This window comes from Pollicipes pollicipes, unplaced genomic scaffold (assembly GCF_011947565.3).
Source record: "Pollicipes pollicipes isolate AB1234 unplaced genomic scaffold, Ppol_2.1 Scaffold_4002;HRSCAF=4701_pilon_pilon_pilon, whole genome shotgun sequence".
Taxonomy (NCBI): domain Eukaryota; kingdom Metazoa; phylum Arthropoda; class Thecostraca; order Pollicipedomorpha; family Pollicipedidae; genus Pollicipes; species Pollicipes pollicipes.
Genome location: NW_023596420.1, coordinates 35,487,159 through 35,502,151, shown reverse-complemented (window position 1 = coordinate 35,502,151; position 14,993 = coordinate 35,487,159). Strand labels below are relative to the sequence as shown.

At 48.0% G+C, this 14,993-nt stretch overlaps 1 long non-coding RNA gene across 1 annotated transcript; it reads right to left on the bottom strand.

Moving 5' to 3' along the window:
- Positions 1 to 4,734: 4,734 nt before the first annotated feature.
- On the bottom strand, positions 4,735 to 14,500 carry LOC119094003 (uncharacterized). The gene is made up of 3 exons (XR_005093734.1): positions 14,396 to 14,500; positions 7,046 to 7,128; positions 4,735 to 5,597 (listed from the first exon to the last, which is right to left on the bottom strand). It is a non-coding gene; the product is annotated as an uncharacterized LOC119094003 (long non-coding RNA).
- Positions 14,501 to 14,993: the final 493 nt, after the last annotated feature.

Genomic DNA, 14,993 nt, shown 5'->3' with positions numbered 1-14,993 from the left:
ACAGACCTTGGAGGGCCCATGATGCCGTGAGTGGTAAGTGCTCAGGGCAACGGTGTGGTGGATATAAAGTGCTCAGGGCGACGGTGTGGTGGATATATCAAGAATGGGTCCAAAGGTTATCCTTCGGGGGCAAGACATGTTATGTGAAGCACAGCGATGGCGAGATATCGACAATTAACTCTGTTGGTGGCGGCGGTACTCTTTTTTTTAGAATTTGATCCGAGCACTTTGAATGGATGAATTTCTGAGATCCGCGCCTCACGCTACGCCATAAGAGGCTTGTTGTGTCGAGTCCTGTCCCCCTACCATCCCCGATCGCGCAATTCCCAGTGCAACGGCAGGAATTTAGTGGCGAAGTCTAAAGTGTCGCAATGCCCCAGCCACGGTCCGTCCTGCCCGCTGACGTCACTGACCTTTAGCGCGACCGCTGCCACGGCCGCAGGCCATACCTGTCGAGGGCAAAATAGAGAGCCGCCTAAAGCGACGCGAAACCCACCCCGGCCACGGGTGGGGGGATCGGAATGCAGGCGTTCTAACAAATGAGCCATCGGGACTAACCAACTGAGCCATCGGTACCTGGTGAATAGATGAAGGCAAACGCCATTAGTGTGATCTTTCCACGAAACATCGTGCGGTTAACGATAATTTTCAGACACAGCCGAGGGTGGCTGCCCTTCCCTTCCATCACCGCCACCGTCCCTACTCCAGCCTAGTTCACTACTAGCAAAAATCTTGCGGCGAGGGTGCCAGCATGCACTGGCCCGCCACACCCTGTCTTGGATGTTCCAAAGCCTGCAGGCAATGTCAATATTTCAATCTATGCCTGTGAGGGCAGGAATGAGTCGACTGGTCTTGCGACGAATCAAATAGCAGGCGTTTTGCAATCTCGGACAGAGCTCTCACCATGGTGCACTGACCTTCCACTCGCGTCTTGAAAGCTGTTGTTCCAGCTTAGGTACGGACAACTCAAAAAGTCACGCGCACGGACAATGCCAGCTGAGAAAATCCGAGCATTCATCAATAGGCCAGTTTTAGTTTGGTTTTTGATGAGTGCCGTGGCTAGCGGGTGTTAGGGATCGCTACTAATACACGCCCGGGCGGCCGAGCTGAACATCACACGCTCAGTGGGGTGGGGGGTCAATTTGACCCCCAAAGATCTGAAAACTGAGAGAGCTAGACACCAAAAGCGGCACCAGAGCGGGTTTCACTTTATGGGTTTTGACTAGAGGTACGAGAGCGGGTTTTTTATGTGAAATCACTTATTCCAAAGTGAAGGGTCTCCAGATGATGGCCCTCGGGTCAGGTAAGGTCACACAGGGTCAAACTCCAGATTAGTGTCCACAGTGCCCAAGGCCTCCTCATGCTTCCAACTTGAATCTAGATACCTGTCTTACGCAAAATGTCGCTAGTACTCATTTAGGGCCAGTCACATTGTTTGACCTTCGGGAGGTCATGGTGACTTAAAACTTACGAGGTGTTTTGATTGCCTGATTTGAATAAGCGTCAAAGCTCACACTAGACGATATGTTCGTTAAAAGGTTGATCAGAGCTATTTTAGGTTAGCAACCTACGTTGACCTTTACAAAGTGCATAGAAGATGTCTATTATGGTCCCTGTTATCAAGAAAATCGAAGTTAACAGCAAAAACTACCGTATAATAAAGCTCTACAGCAAAAACCCAGGCTGGTTTCGATCGCGTTGACTTTCAAAGCTGACCCAAGGTTAGTGGGATTTGCCGTTATCCCAAATTCAACTGTCCAACTGTCTAAGAAGCTCTCCCAGGGATGTATGGATTTGCCTAACACTTCGTTGTCGCATCAAATTGAACGATTCCCCGGAAATTGCCTTTGCTGGCATCCACGGCCTGACTGGCCTGCCATAGGTTAACGGCCTTATAAGGTATGCCTAATTTTTGACTACCAAAAGATTCGTGATTCAGTAGGCTGCAGCTGAGGTTAAGTTTGGCGTGGCTATACCCGCTGTTTGAAAATTATTTTCGGAACAAAACTGCAAGGGAGAGGTAAATTTACCCCCATCCGAGCGCGTGTCCATAGATACCGCTTTACCTGGTAGCATTAAAGGTCATCTTTTGTAGCTGCCGCGAGTGCGCACAGGTGTTCAGATAACCAAATAATGTAATTTCCATTCCTGTTTCTACTCTCACAACTTCTGATACAACATTTTAATCTCGCAGCAAAACCCACAAGTTAAGTTGCTGTAATAATCATGTGCAATCAAAGATCAATCACTGGCAAGCCGATTTATTCATTCACGAAACATGTACATTGCCGGTGAGTCGGACCCATATAACCATTAAGGTTGCAGTTACTACGCGCAGAAAAAGGAAAGCTTCGGATGAACAAATGTACAATACATTGTGATGCTGTAATGATGCCTTCCATTGCACACTCTGGCATTATCAGTTATGGTGCCCATAGTGCAACAATGCATCACATATTCAATCATAGGTAAGAGTATACAGTCTTAATCCTGGACAGTTAACATCATGGGACATCAACAATACACTGATATTATGACACGTTAATGTTTATAGGAAGACCATGTATAAAACCAAAAGGATTTCATAACCTCTGTAAGAATAAATGCGCTACGTAAAACCGTAAAATGTCTCAGACCCCTACAATACTTGGTACCCATAATTTCATACAGCGTGGCATGAATCTTACCAAGTGGTTCTGATACTCGATAGGGCCTCGTAACCTCCAGGAGCCGGGAAGTGGAGCGTAGGTTGGGGACATATGTTCATGGCTATCTTGGTTTCACCCCGGTCATTTGCAATTGCGATGTGTGCCTCGCAACGACTCCACAAAAATAAGGACCTGTGACATTTTCGCAACGATACAGCACAATATGCACAATGTCCTGCGCTTCAACGCGTATAACATATAGCGATATCAATCAAGCACTCATGTTGATGGCTGCCAACCTTAACTGAAAATGGCTGGGCAAACCGAACCAAATAGTTATTGAGCTGGATGTGCAGGAGTGGCACATTCTCATGATGTATGTGATATCTTTGTTGCCAGGTTTGTATCTTAACACCTTAAAACTCTGCATACCTCCGTCCTGGCATTTGCGCCAGAATGGCAAAATGCGCGGGCCGTAGCACCTCCAGTACGCACAGTTTTAGCTCTAGAGTTTTTAGATGACAGCAATCTCCTAAAGGTGCAACAGGCATGCGTGCATATTCAGAGAGACAAATTGTGGTGCTGGCTGGCTGGTACACTTTGCGTTTATGAGTCATTATAACGCAAAATTAGGCCTTAGGTCATACATTAACTCTGCGTAAATAAAAGATAGGAGCAAGGTGGTATCTGAACCGTAGTTTAAGTCCAATTTTGTCGCTAACGCGTTACATTATGCGGAAATGGTCACGTGCTTCATTGGACGTTAACCTTCAACTTATGCTTGCCAAGAAATCGTTTTCGAGCTGCAAACGTGGAAAGTCTCGGCCCGGCTTGCGATTCGTCCAACGCTCTTCATTGTACCACGAACGTTTTTCTTGCACCGTACGTTGCAAACTTCCGGATATTCCTTTTCTCCGCACCACGCGCCTAATGGGAGTCGAGTATCGCGTACCACGCGCCTAATGGGAGTCAAGTTGCGCGCAACACATCCTAACGGGAGGCGAATACCATATAATGACGCTTTTATCACAGCAGCTTTGAATTAAAAGCGGTGCAGTCCAACAGCAGCTCAAAAGCGTGACAATATTTCAGGCAGTGGTGATTTATCGGTGCTCAAAAACAGTGCTCGAGCTTGCAGTGCTTTTGCTTGTTCAGGAAAAACGAAATTTAGCTATCCTTACGTTAATCTTGGTCGCTGTAAGTATGGCAAAGGGATCGGGTTAAACGACGTCCAACGGCAAGTTCTCCTGTCCACGAGCCCCGCGAGATCAAACTACATTATCTGTAGTCCTAAGGTGGCCTGTCCATAACCGCAAAATCAATATGTTACGGCCAAGGCAACCTACCGTTTATTTTCCAGGGATAACGAGAGGTCATTTGAGGTCATCCACGGTCTCCCATAGTGTCAATCGTCGATCATCTCAAGATCATTGTGCACCACGATATAAAATGAACACGCTGTGAAATGTCTACTAAAAAACAAAAAAAACCTTGGGCAGGTTCAATGGCCTACCCTGCGTGACCTTGACCATGAACGCCCTTTCAGCACCATCGATACGCTTCGGTCACTGTGGTCAGTGGTTTGGGCGTGTTGGCTAATGAGGCATGCGTTTTAATATCTGACCTAAATAGCACCTGAACTTTTAGATGGCCTTAAGGAATGTCGGGGGAACACTACTGACAGTTTATTGGAGTGTTATGCAGTCTCCCGTGCGGATGTTGAAAGGCTTTCACAATATCTTATTTGACCATGAGCACGTGAAACGTTGAACCGTATTTTCACATCAGTGTATTCCATCGTTGTCGTTGCTGTCTCATTCGTGAATTCGAAATCAAGGTTTTCATAGTTGTCGAAATCAAGCGGACTTGTTAATCTTTATTTAATTTATGACGGAAAAAGGAAGAAGTTTCAAATTATGTACCCATGCGGCAGGCAAACACAGCAAACACGAAACTAAAAGTGTTAACGGTACGGGACAAAGGGATTGTGCTTTCTGAAAGCTAGCGCTACCTGTCTCCCCCCCCCCCCGCCCCCCACGGTGGCCACAGTCTGCTTGTGTTCATAGTTTAGTCACCAAATAATCGGTTTGACCCGTCAGTTTACCTGCCACCCGCCCGGACGTCAAATCCCGACAACGGCTGTTGAGAAACGGAAATCGTACGTTTAAAACGTACCTAAAAATGAAACTATGCAAATGCCCCCCAAACAGGCTGAAGTTGAATCTTCGATGACGGAAAACGGGAAAATGATTGTGTGCGAAATTATCTACATGGTGCGAGCATCTGAAATCAGTTGGCACCGCAAATCTGACGGCTAATGCACACAAGCCGCATCCTACTTCCCGTCACATTTGAACGTCATTCCCAAATTGCCAGCCCGTCTTCCTTAATTAGCAAGAGCAATTTCGCTGCAATTAAATACCGTTGAGATTTACAACGGGCTCGAAAATTATACACACGTACTTAACGTAGTGGGTGACGCCTTTGAAAGTTAATTTCCTCCGAGTGTAGCCATAAGGTTACTGCTTAAATTTTATGGACACTGTTCGGGTCATGCTCCCTTCTAACTCGCCGTTGTCACGCCTGTGAACCACATAGTTCTCGCCAGCAGTTCGTATGCCGGGTCTGTCTCTGACGTCCGTCCTTTCGCACGTGACGTCATTGGCAACAACCCGCCCGGAGGACAGCGATTGGCTACGTTCCACAAACCGGTAATCACACGACACTCTGCCGGTCGAGACCACTCGAATGCGCCCTGCGAACCGGGGCCGACAGCGTCCGACAGTCGTCGCCACTGGGCCGGCGGGTCGACCTTGACCGCGACGACTCAAGGTCACACGGCCGCATTGTTCGGGACGTGTCCGCGTAGTGGACGCAGCTGTCCAAGGGGTTGGATATTATGTGCTCGGCGTGCGCGAACAGCTCCTCTGGCATCTGCTTGTGGCGTGACTGGAACATCAAGCCGAAACAGGTTATCGCCTTGGCTTGGGTTCACGTACACACACATCCCACACACACATTTGATATGACGATTGGTGATGGATTTGTTTAACTTTTCTGGCGCACAGACTTCATTCTTAAGACATTCCGGTATAAAGTACCAAATATGGCGCTTGTGAAGCTCGGCCCCGTGCTGCCCCGACGATATTTCGGGTTTAAGGTAATGGTGGATACATGTGATCTCGATGTTGTGAAGTCCTGATAAAGACCTGCCGATGAAAAGGATGGGAAATGCATAACGGGCTGGAGTTCTCACACCTTCTTAACTGTTGTTGAACGGTAACTCTTGCGTGAATCTTACAGAGAACAAGTTACGAAGTGCAAAGTGGATGGATGCCTAACAAACAGCAGTGCGCGCTACTTGTTAGTTACTTTTCATACGGATAGACCAAGTGGGAAACAGTGAGCCAAGAACTCTAACGAAACGTCATAATCATTAGCGAACATTAGGGCAGACGCAACATCTTTATTTTAGGTATACAACTAAGGTTTTAAGGTGGCTTTTATGGCGATTTTCTTGAAGGTTAGCAAACAATCATTGCGTAAAGTACATCAACACTCTCCCCGGGGTAAAAGGAGCGGTCGAGAGACGCCCGTTCCAGTCGCACCGAGCAATGCGAACCCGAGTGTTTCCAAGGAGATGTAAAACCTTGCGCGATTTACTGCGCAGCCGTCCGCTTTCTCCTCTTCTTTCATCAATTATTTTCTATCGCCTTCCAACCACCAATACATGTTGGCCACTGATGGCCGTAAATCGTTCTAAAGTGGCGTACACGCCTTTCCAACGAACTGCTAACATGAGTTACCCAGATAGGCACAAAAGACACGCAAATAATTGCTGCACATGGCTTCATCCCCTTGGATTTTATCTGACGTCTCAAATGCTTTGTTTTGAACAGCATCTGCAGCATTTAAATTATTAACTGTGTTCGGTGGCTTATCAACATACACGGCTACACTTGTACCAACATATATGCAAGCATTTACTCTGCTGTAAGATTCACACGAAAGGTATGAGAAGGTAAGCACCTCGTGGGAAAATCAGTAGCACATGCTGGGACCAAGACCATCTAGAACCGGGCCGACACCATGTGTGCGCTACACGACCAATGTCCTCGCACGGGCAGGCCGACCCCGCCAGAACGCCACACCGCCGGCAGGCCACCGGACCCCGCAATCTCGCGTCGCCAAGCCGTCGCATATGACAACATTTGTCGGACGTGTTTGTCCCAGATTTGATCTCGACACTGGCGGGGAAGGGTAAACATATGCCGAAGCGTGCTGGAAATGAGACCGCAGCCGGCGTCTCAGCTTGCCCTGGTTAATTTCCGTGCCCGGCTGGCAAGCAGCGCTCCCGGTAGGATGACCGGCCATTTGCCTTCCGGGCCTGGCCTCACCTTGTAATTGGCTCTCGACTGGTGCGTCGAGGACGGCCGGCTGTCCGAGTCGACGGGCACGAAGCAGCTTCGCGTCCCCGATCCTGTCCACAGAACCCCAGACTCGATGACGGGCACTGCCAGTACAGTTTTGATTAGAGTTCAACGGTTACGGCAGATAAGAACAGTGCGTTCGGCGCGAGCTGTCGGGAGCGCAGTTACAAGAAACTCAGAAGGGAGACAAGCGCCAAGAGAGAATCACGTTGGAGATGAGCGCCAGCAGACATCCGCCATGAGAACAACTTTAAGAGACATGGTATGAGAGATACGCGTCCACACGTCTCCCTGAGGAGCCACCAGTCCGGCGATAACCGTACAAAGATCCGTGTGATGGCGCGTACGCCAGGAGATAGGCGTCGATAGGCAAGCACCAGGAGATGGGCTACCGGAGATAATCGCCCGGAGATGACCCCCAGGAAGTAGCGATATGTACACCGTCTGAGGGGAGCTGCCAGAGGGCATACCAAGCTAGTGTCGTGCTGGCGAGCATGCCGAACGGGGTTGGTCGCGATCACGCGGCAACGGTCTCTTTCGGTTGAGGGAGACGGTTGTCCAGAGCGGCAATTTGCACTGGCATAACCATAGAATATCTGCGTCATACCTCTAATGAAATTGGGCTCAGCAAAGTTCATCTCAAAATGCTGCTATTTGAAGCTGTTCGACTAAATTGGCAACTTACGAGGGTCGCTTGTGCTACTTAATAAACGTGGCAAGTTGGGGGAACAGTTTGCCAGGATCAGGAAGTTAGCCAAGCTGATAAAGTATCTGACTTTAGGACGGCTCGATGTTCCAAATAGGAATCGGCATCCGCTAACTTGAGGATATCCGTCACTTCAACCTAGCCGCTCACTGCAGCGAGCCAAGACGGCCAAATCAGTTGGTGAGCAAAAACCGAAACTAAAGCTCTGCTCGAGATGATGACTTCAGGCACACAACGTGCTAACTGGTCCTATTATTGTCCTGTTAGGGTTCTTTAAATATATGTTTGAACCGCCACCCAGCAATAGGCAGAGGGAAAGATGGCCTCCACCTGACTCCAAGTGCGACTCATCCCTGACGACGGCCGGACACTGTCGTCGCTCGAGAGGTGTGCTCCAGAACAGGATGCGTTTGCCAGTTGACACTGCGCTACATGGAGAACGTTCGGACGGACACTGTCGTCGCTCGAGAGGTGTGCTCCAGAGCAGGACGCGCTTGCCAGTTGACTCTGCGCTACATGGAGAACGTTCGGGCGTTTAGTGCTCTTAAGCAATTGGACTAAGTTGTGTGGCACGTTCCCTGATTGATTGACGCATATCAGCCCTTTCCACGCCAGCGTTTATTTGGCTAATGCCTAATTTGGTTCCGCTGCATTCCACAGGCAACTGATACTAATCTGCACGAAAAAACATTACAAACAGGGGGAAAATAATGATTTTCCGTTAGAAGTATCAAAATAGCCGGCAAACTTTACTTTGAAGGCGTTTTTATTTCGCCACCATGTACCAACTCGTCAGGTTACGTTTGTATATTTGGTCCCATAGGGCCAAATCGTTAAGCACCGCAACCATGACAGACAAACAGGGAGCGCAACGCCTCCGGAGTTAAAAGTTACGGGTGGTCCGGATGACAGACGATGATCCTGTTCCAGCTTGTGGGATTTTTCCAAGCATTTGAGATTTGGTAACAAATAGAGCACCTGTCTAAAAATGCCCGTGTGAAAAGGGCAACGGTGACGATCCTCACTGAGCATTTAATTCGCAGATCAGAAAGTTATGCATGGTTGACTTAGAACGGTTTTGTGTAAAGACCAATTACTAACCACGTTTAGAAACTGACCAGGCATCTTCAGGGAATTTTCTAACAACAGTGCTACAAATGGTCACTACAGAATGCGTAGCTAAGTGGTTTTGTATGCTGCGAGTTCTTTGCCTCACTCTTTGCTTTTAAGCAGCCATTTTCACTGCACTCTACGCTTCAAAGTGTTTTACCAGGAAGTTTGCGACGCGACGTGATTGCCACAAGCTTGAGAAGCACCGGAAATGAAGAAAAGTATTGGTTTGTGAATGCCTGCCAATCCCAGGCCAAGTCACAAGTTGCGTCAATTTAAAACCTTTGTTGGCGGCACACAGTGCACGGCCAATTCAATTACATCGACGATTATACGTTTTTGATATCGTGGTGTGTGTAGAAGAAAGTTTGCGGAAATTTTGAGTGACCCGATCCAACAAAAGAAAAATAGCTGAAAGATGTAGGCTGTTTTAGGCCATGAATGAAACTGATCTGGGTTTTATTCGCCCTCTTCGTTCTGACCGCTAGCTGTTCGGTCTGGTTTTGTTCGTGCTAGCAAAGCAGCAAAGAAACGTGACGACATCAGCCTATGCACTTAATGCTGAACGACTTACTTGCATGGAACACAATATTAAGACAATAGTAATGGCCTTATTCCTCGGAAAAAACAGGAGAATGGAAGTATATATTCGTTGATATTTCGGCAGTATGTCTTTGACAAAACGAATAGCAGAATTGGTACATTTATTCTCTACTACCTCCATGGACCGGAGGATTCTTGCGGTGGACTCCGATCAGCGAGTTATGATCTGATGGCATACACTACTATCTTTACTATATTATCCTCTGCTATTCGTTTCAATGAAGGCATGCTGCCGAAATACAAACGCATCAATATCTCCACTCTCCTGACTTTTCTCCGAGGAATAAGGCTATTCAAACCGTCCTGTCTATGCATAAAATGTTCCTCACAAATGCACTCAATAGATTAAGGAAAACAATATTGGGCGATCCTAAACAACCAACTTCTGTTGCTTTTAAATGAGTCCCACAATTGATAAGCAATGTAAATAAATATGTGGTGTTTTCAACCATTCTGTTATATTTCTCTGTGTTACCGTCTCTGTGTTGTGTTGCTGGCAACCGATTGGTGCCAACTGTTCTTGAACACAAGGCAACGATACAGCTGGAAGGCAATTGATTCATTAAACGGCCATTGAGGTGTACAATATGCCAAAGAATATTGGATACCTGCCTCTTCCCAAGGGAAGCTATAACTGTTGATTGCACAGGCTCGTATATGTAATCGAATATCAGTTATCGGCCGCGATACGCACTAACAGTATATGATAGTCATTCAAAAAACGCTCCAGTGAGATCGCCCAGTCACGCATCATCCATAATCATAATCAATGAGCGACCCCACTTGGAAATAACGATGAAGGCTCCTCCCACGAAGGCCAAGAACGCCAACAGTGTCAGAAAGTTTACGACGCTGTTTTGTCGAATATTTTAAGCAAAATAGCGGTGGCCTCACGTATTTCGCTGACCGTGAAAACGGCTCGTAAGCAGAGCAATCGTCCATTTAAGCAGACATTCAGGGATGTGGGCGTCGGAAGGGCATAAGGTAAAAATTATACAGCTAGAAATTACACTGATACAGATTTACTCGCAGGGAGTTTTCTAATGTTTCAACCATCTAAAACGCGTCATGATGGTTCTGGATACAGCATATTCAGGGAGTCTTTTGCCTGTTTCATTTCTTAATCGATGTTATGTCTGAAAAACAGGTCATGCCATCCCTTTGACACCGGAGTTTTTGAGAGCCACTTCTTAACCCTTGAAAAGACGCCTATTGGGATGCTTCATCACACTCCAAAAGCTCTCATACAGGAGTCTTATGACGCCGTATAAGGGTCACAGCGGAGTTATGGAAAACCGGACACTGTTCAAAGTCAGGACACCCCAGACGACATTTAGAGAAGTGTCACTCCGAAACATCCTTCGAGGGTATGTTGCACATTTGGAGACATTGTGACGTGCATCAGACATGATGAAATAAGCTTATTCTTAACCATTGGGAAGTTTTGAAGTGAAAAAGACTGCTCTAGACAACACATTTTCCCTATTCAATAAATGTGCACTTCAAATTTGGAGGTAATTTCGTGAATCAAAACACTCATGTCCTATGCATCTGGAGGTCCTTTCGAAAACAGGCGGCCTTATTTTAGGATGGCAATAGACTTGGCTGGACAACCAGAACACCTCCACTTTTAAATGTTGTGATTATCGACATTGATGCACGTGGACATGATGCACGAAACAATCTGATAAGTGGGCACATGCCCTTAGAGCCCATTCCCCTTGAATATGACACCGCCCAGAAGGCCTCACTATGAACATGATGAACAGGACTGAATAAAATCACTGCAATATGCCGCTGTTGGCCTGCGCCACGGAACGTTTGTATTGCGTTGACGTGCTACCAAAATAGCTTTCGTTTCACTCATTTGATGTACGTCAGGTCCCCACAGAAATGACAGAACGGCGCCGAAATTGCACGTTGAGCCAAATATTGTTATTTACTCCTGCTTTGCCCCTATTCATGGCGTTCTTGAATATCTATCCGTCACTTAAAACAAATATTACATTTGCATACTCTGTTACGGCGCTTTTTTAGGGAGAACGTCTCGTATTTGACGATAATGGAGCCAGCATCATATACGATGAAGCAAGCTCACTTATAACCATTGGTATACTTTTAAGAAGACTGGTTTTTGACTGCTCCAGATAACATCATCTCTCTGTTTAGTAAATATGCTGCTCGATACGCCACTGTCTGATTACGTCACCATGCTTTGCACAACATTGATGCACAACATTGAGAACCAGTTTACCGCCGTTACATCCGGAATTCGTGCTCACCAAAGCCACAGTACGACGGGCGACTCAATAATTAGATTTCTCTTGGCCTGAACGCCGCATGGCCAATGGAATGGCAAGATTTAAATGGCGTTATTAAGACGTCATGGATGCTCGGGTGACCTTGAAATAGTCTGCCCATCTCCGCGGGCATGTGGCTAAAAACTGGAGGGGTTAACTGCATCAAATGCAATCTGTAAGCTGTGATCGCCGAGATGGCTATTTTATTTCTAATCCCCACACCAATGCGAAACATTGTAGTCGTGTTCCACATCTCTGGAACACTCTTCAAAGCAAGTGTTGCACATTTGCGTTCGGTTTTGAACTGGAATAGCCAACTTGAAGATCACTCGATGCAGTTCACAGCTCTGCCCTTTATAAGGCCTAAACCCCACTAGTTTCTGAGCTATACGCCCACGAAGACCTGCAGGCTATTACAAGATCACCCAGACATCCATGACGCAATAAAAAACGTTCTTCAAATTCCACCATCCCATTGGCCGCACGGCAATCAAGGCAAATACAAATGCGGTTGTCAATTCGCTCATTTCAGGCATTCGTGAGCACGATTTCCAGATGTGACGGCCGTCAATGAGCTCTCAAGCAATGCTTTGTCAAATACGATGGCGAAATTAAAGAATGATGTGTTGAGCATATCTACTAACAGACAAAATCATAACTGCTGATTCGATATCTTCAAAGATGGAGCATGTCCTTTGGCAGTCATTTAAACAATTTAGCCTGTGGGAAGTGTCGTGTTGGCCGTAATATACGATATCGCCACGGCATGGTTGGTACTTCAGAAACATGATGTAGTTTCAGAGAGATCACCGGAAGCGTTCCCGGGGGTCCTTCGACGCCGCGTGCAACGACGTCGTGCTAGAGGACGGAGATGCATCTCGGCTGTGCTTTTGCTTGGACGACCCATGGTATAGCTTAGTTGTGGAGGGTCCTGACGTGTGCGCTGTACGAGACGAGGAGGAGGCGTTCCTCCCGTTCGTTCTGTCCCAGTGCCTCTTCGCTCTGAGGTGCTCAGTAGAAATACAGTCGGTGGTGGTATTCAATTAACGGCCGTGTGTGGTATCCGGCAGTCTCCAAGAACCCCGAAGAGAGCCCACGAGCTGTTGAAAAGACTCGTTTAGTGGACAAAGCAATTGATATACCAGTTGGGTTTGCCCGCGCATAGAGCGCGGATAATAGACCTGGATCGACGCAGTCGCCGGCCCCCGGCACGACTCTGTGCATTTTTCTTGGGTGCTGACTGGTCGACCTAGCCCAGTCGTTATGTGTTCTGCTATAGTGCTTAGGGTCTCCTATGGTCTATACATGCTTGGTGATGTCGATCAGTCTGATTAGTTCCCAGATGAGCTCGCAGCTCGTATGGTCATGTGACCAGGTCGCTATAGTTTATTTTCGTCATGTTTCAGCGATTCTTTGTCGAGTCAGCCTGGTCAGCTTTGCCACGTTTTCATTTTTGTTTGACCTATGGTCGACGCAGTAGGTTTTCTGATGTCGGGCAGTTTGGTGGGGTCAGTGTGGCCGTCTGCTTCGTATGCGTGGCCATAATTTGAGGTGTCAAACCTGAACTGACTAGTACTTTAACTCTGGTCCATGTGTTTTTCTACTGGATGCTGGTCAGTTGGGTCAGTTTGTGACTGATCCCCAAGGCTTGAACGTTTGAAATGTCAAAATGCACCCTGACCCGTCCACCTTTTGTGTATATCTGATCATACCCCATTTACAGAGTGTTTTAATCTCAGGATATCATCAGCAGGTCAAGTGGACACCCACCATAGAGCCAAAGGACTCCTGTAGAGGAATATGACACCACTCCCCAAAACGACACCGTGCAGCGATGCGATTTGGCCGGCCCTGCTCTAGGGAATTTGGGGGCGTGATTACTCCGGTGTCAGAAGACTCCTTGATTACTCCTCAGAAGTGTATGTGAAACACAGCTTATTAAAAGACACCATGCAGGATGCGCTTTGGCTGCTCCTGCACATATATTTTTGGGCGCGTATTTTTCTCAATGTAAGCACCCATAACAAGAACAACACAAATAGCAACGCAATTCTTCGAGCATGAATGCAAGTCGATCCTGTCCGCTGTCATGGGTAAACATGTTTTTAAAGAATGCCTTAAACGTTCCAAGAGCTATCGGTTTCAAACAGTCGTCCGCGGAGTTCGTCACTATGCGTGCATCATGCGCAATGAGTGCTGGCGAAACAGCCTCGAGCAATAATCACCTGCTACGAGTCTGGGAAGGCAGGGGTACGAGATTCGATTCCCCACCGCGCCCGCTCTTCCTATCAGGGTGTGAGGCAGGCGACGCCATATAGCCTCAGCAGCTGAGTGCCTCGTAAAGCCCAATGATAACGGAACATTAATCACGTCCTAAAAGGAATGTGGGGCAATCTTTTACCCGCTCCATGTCGACTACTGTGATCGACCCGAAGGAGTTTTCAGACCTGTCAGCGTGTGAATGCTCTGATCTTCCTCTGACAAACTTGACTTCCCACCTCCCAACTGACCTGACTTAGCTTGACCTGTCGTCTGACCTGCCCTGTCGTCTGACCTGATCCAAAGACGGTCTGACCTGATACTGCCCGCCAGACTGACCTGAGGGCAGCAGGTCGGGGCTGCGCTGGTCTCGACGCGCCTCGCCGTTGACCCTCAGTGGCACGGCCTCGGCCGTCTTGAGCCTGTGTGGCGCGGCGGCCGGCGCCCGCGCCCGCAGAGAGACGATCACGCCGCCGGCCAGCAGCAGCAGCACCAGCACCACCCCGCCCAGCACGGCCGCCACAGGCCCCGCCGACGCTGACGTGCTGTACGCTGCCGGCACGGTCAGCGTGTGGTCAGCGTGTGGTCAGTGTGCGGTCAGCGTGTGATCGGTGTGCGGTCATTGTGCGGTCAGCGTGTGATAAGTGTGTGGTCAGTGTGCGGTCAGCGTGTGATCGGTGTGCGGTCAGTATGCGGTCAGTGTGTAATAAGCATGCGATAAGTGTGCGTCCAGTGTGTGATAAGCGTGTGGTCAGTGTGCGGTCAGCGTGTGATCAGCGTGTGGTCAGCGTGTGATCGGTGTGCGGTCATTGTGCGGTCAGCGTGTGATAAGCGTGTGGTCAGTGCGCGGTCAGCGTGTGATCGGTGTGCGGTCATTGTGCGGTCAGTGTGTGATAGATGCGATAAGTGTGCGTCATGTGTGATAGGCGTGCTGTCA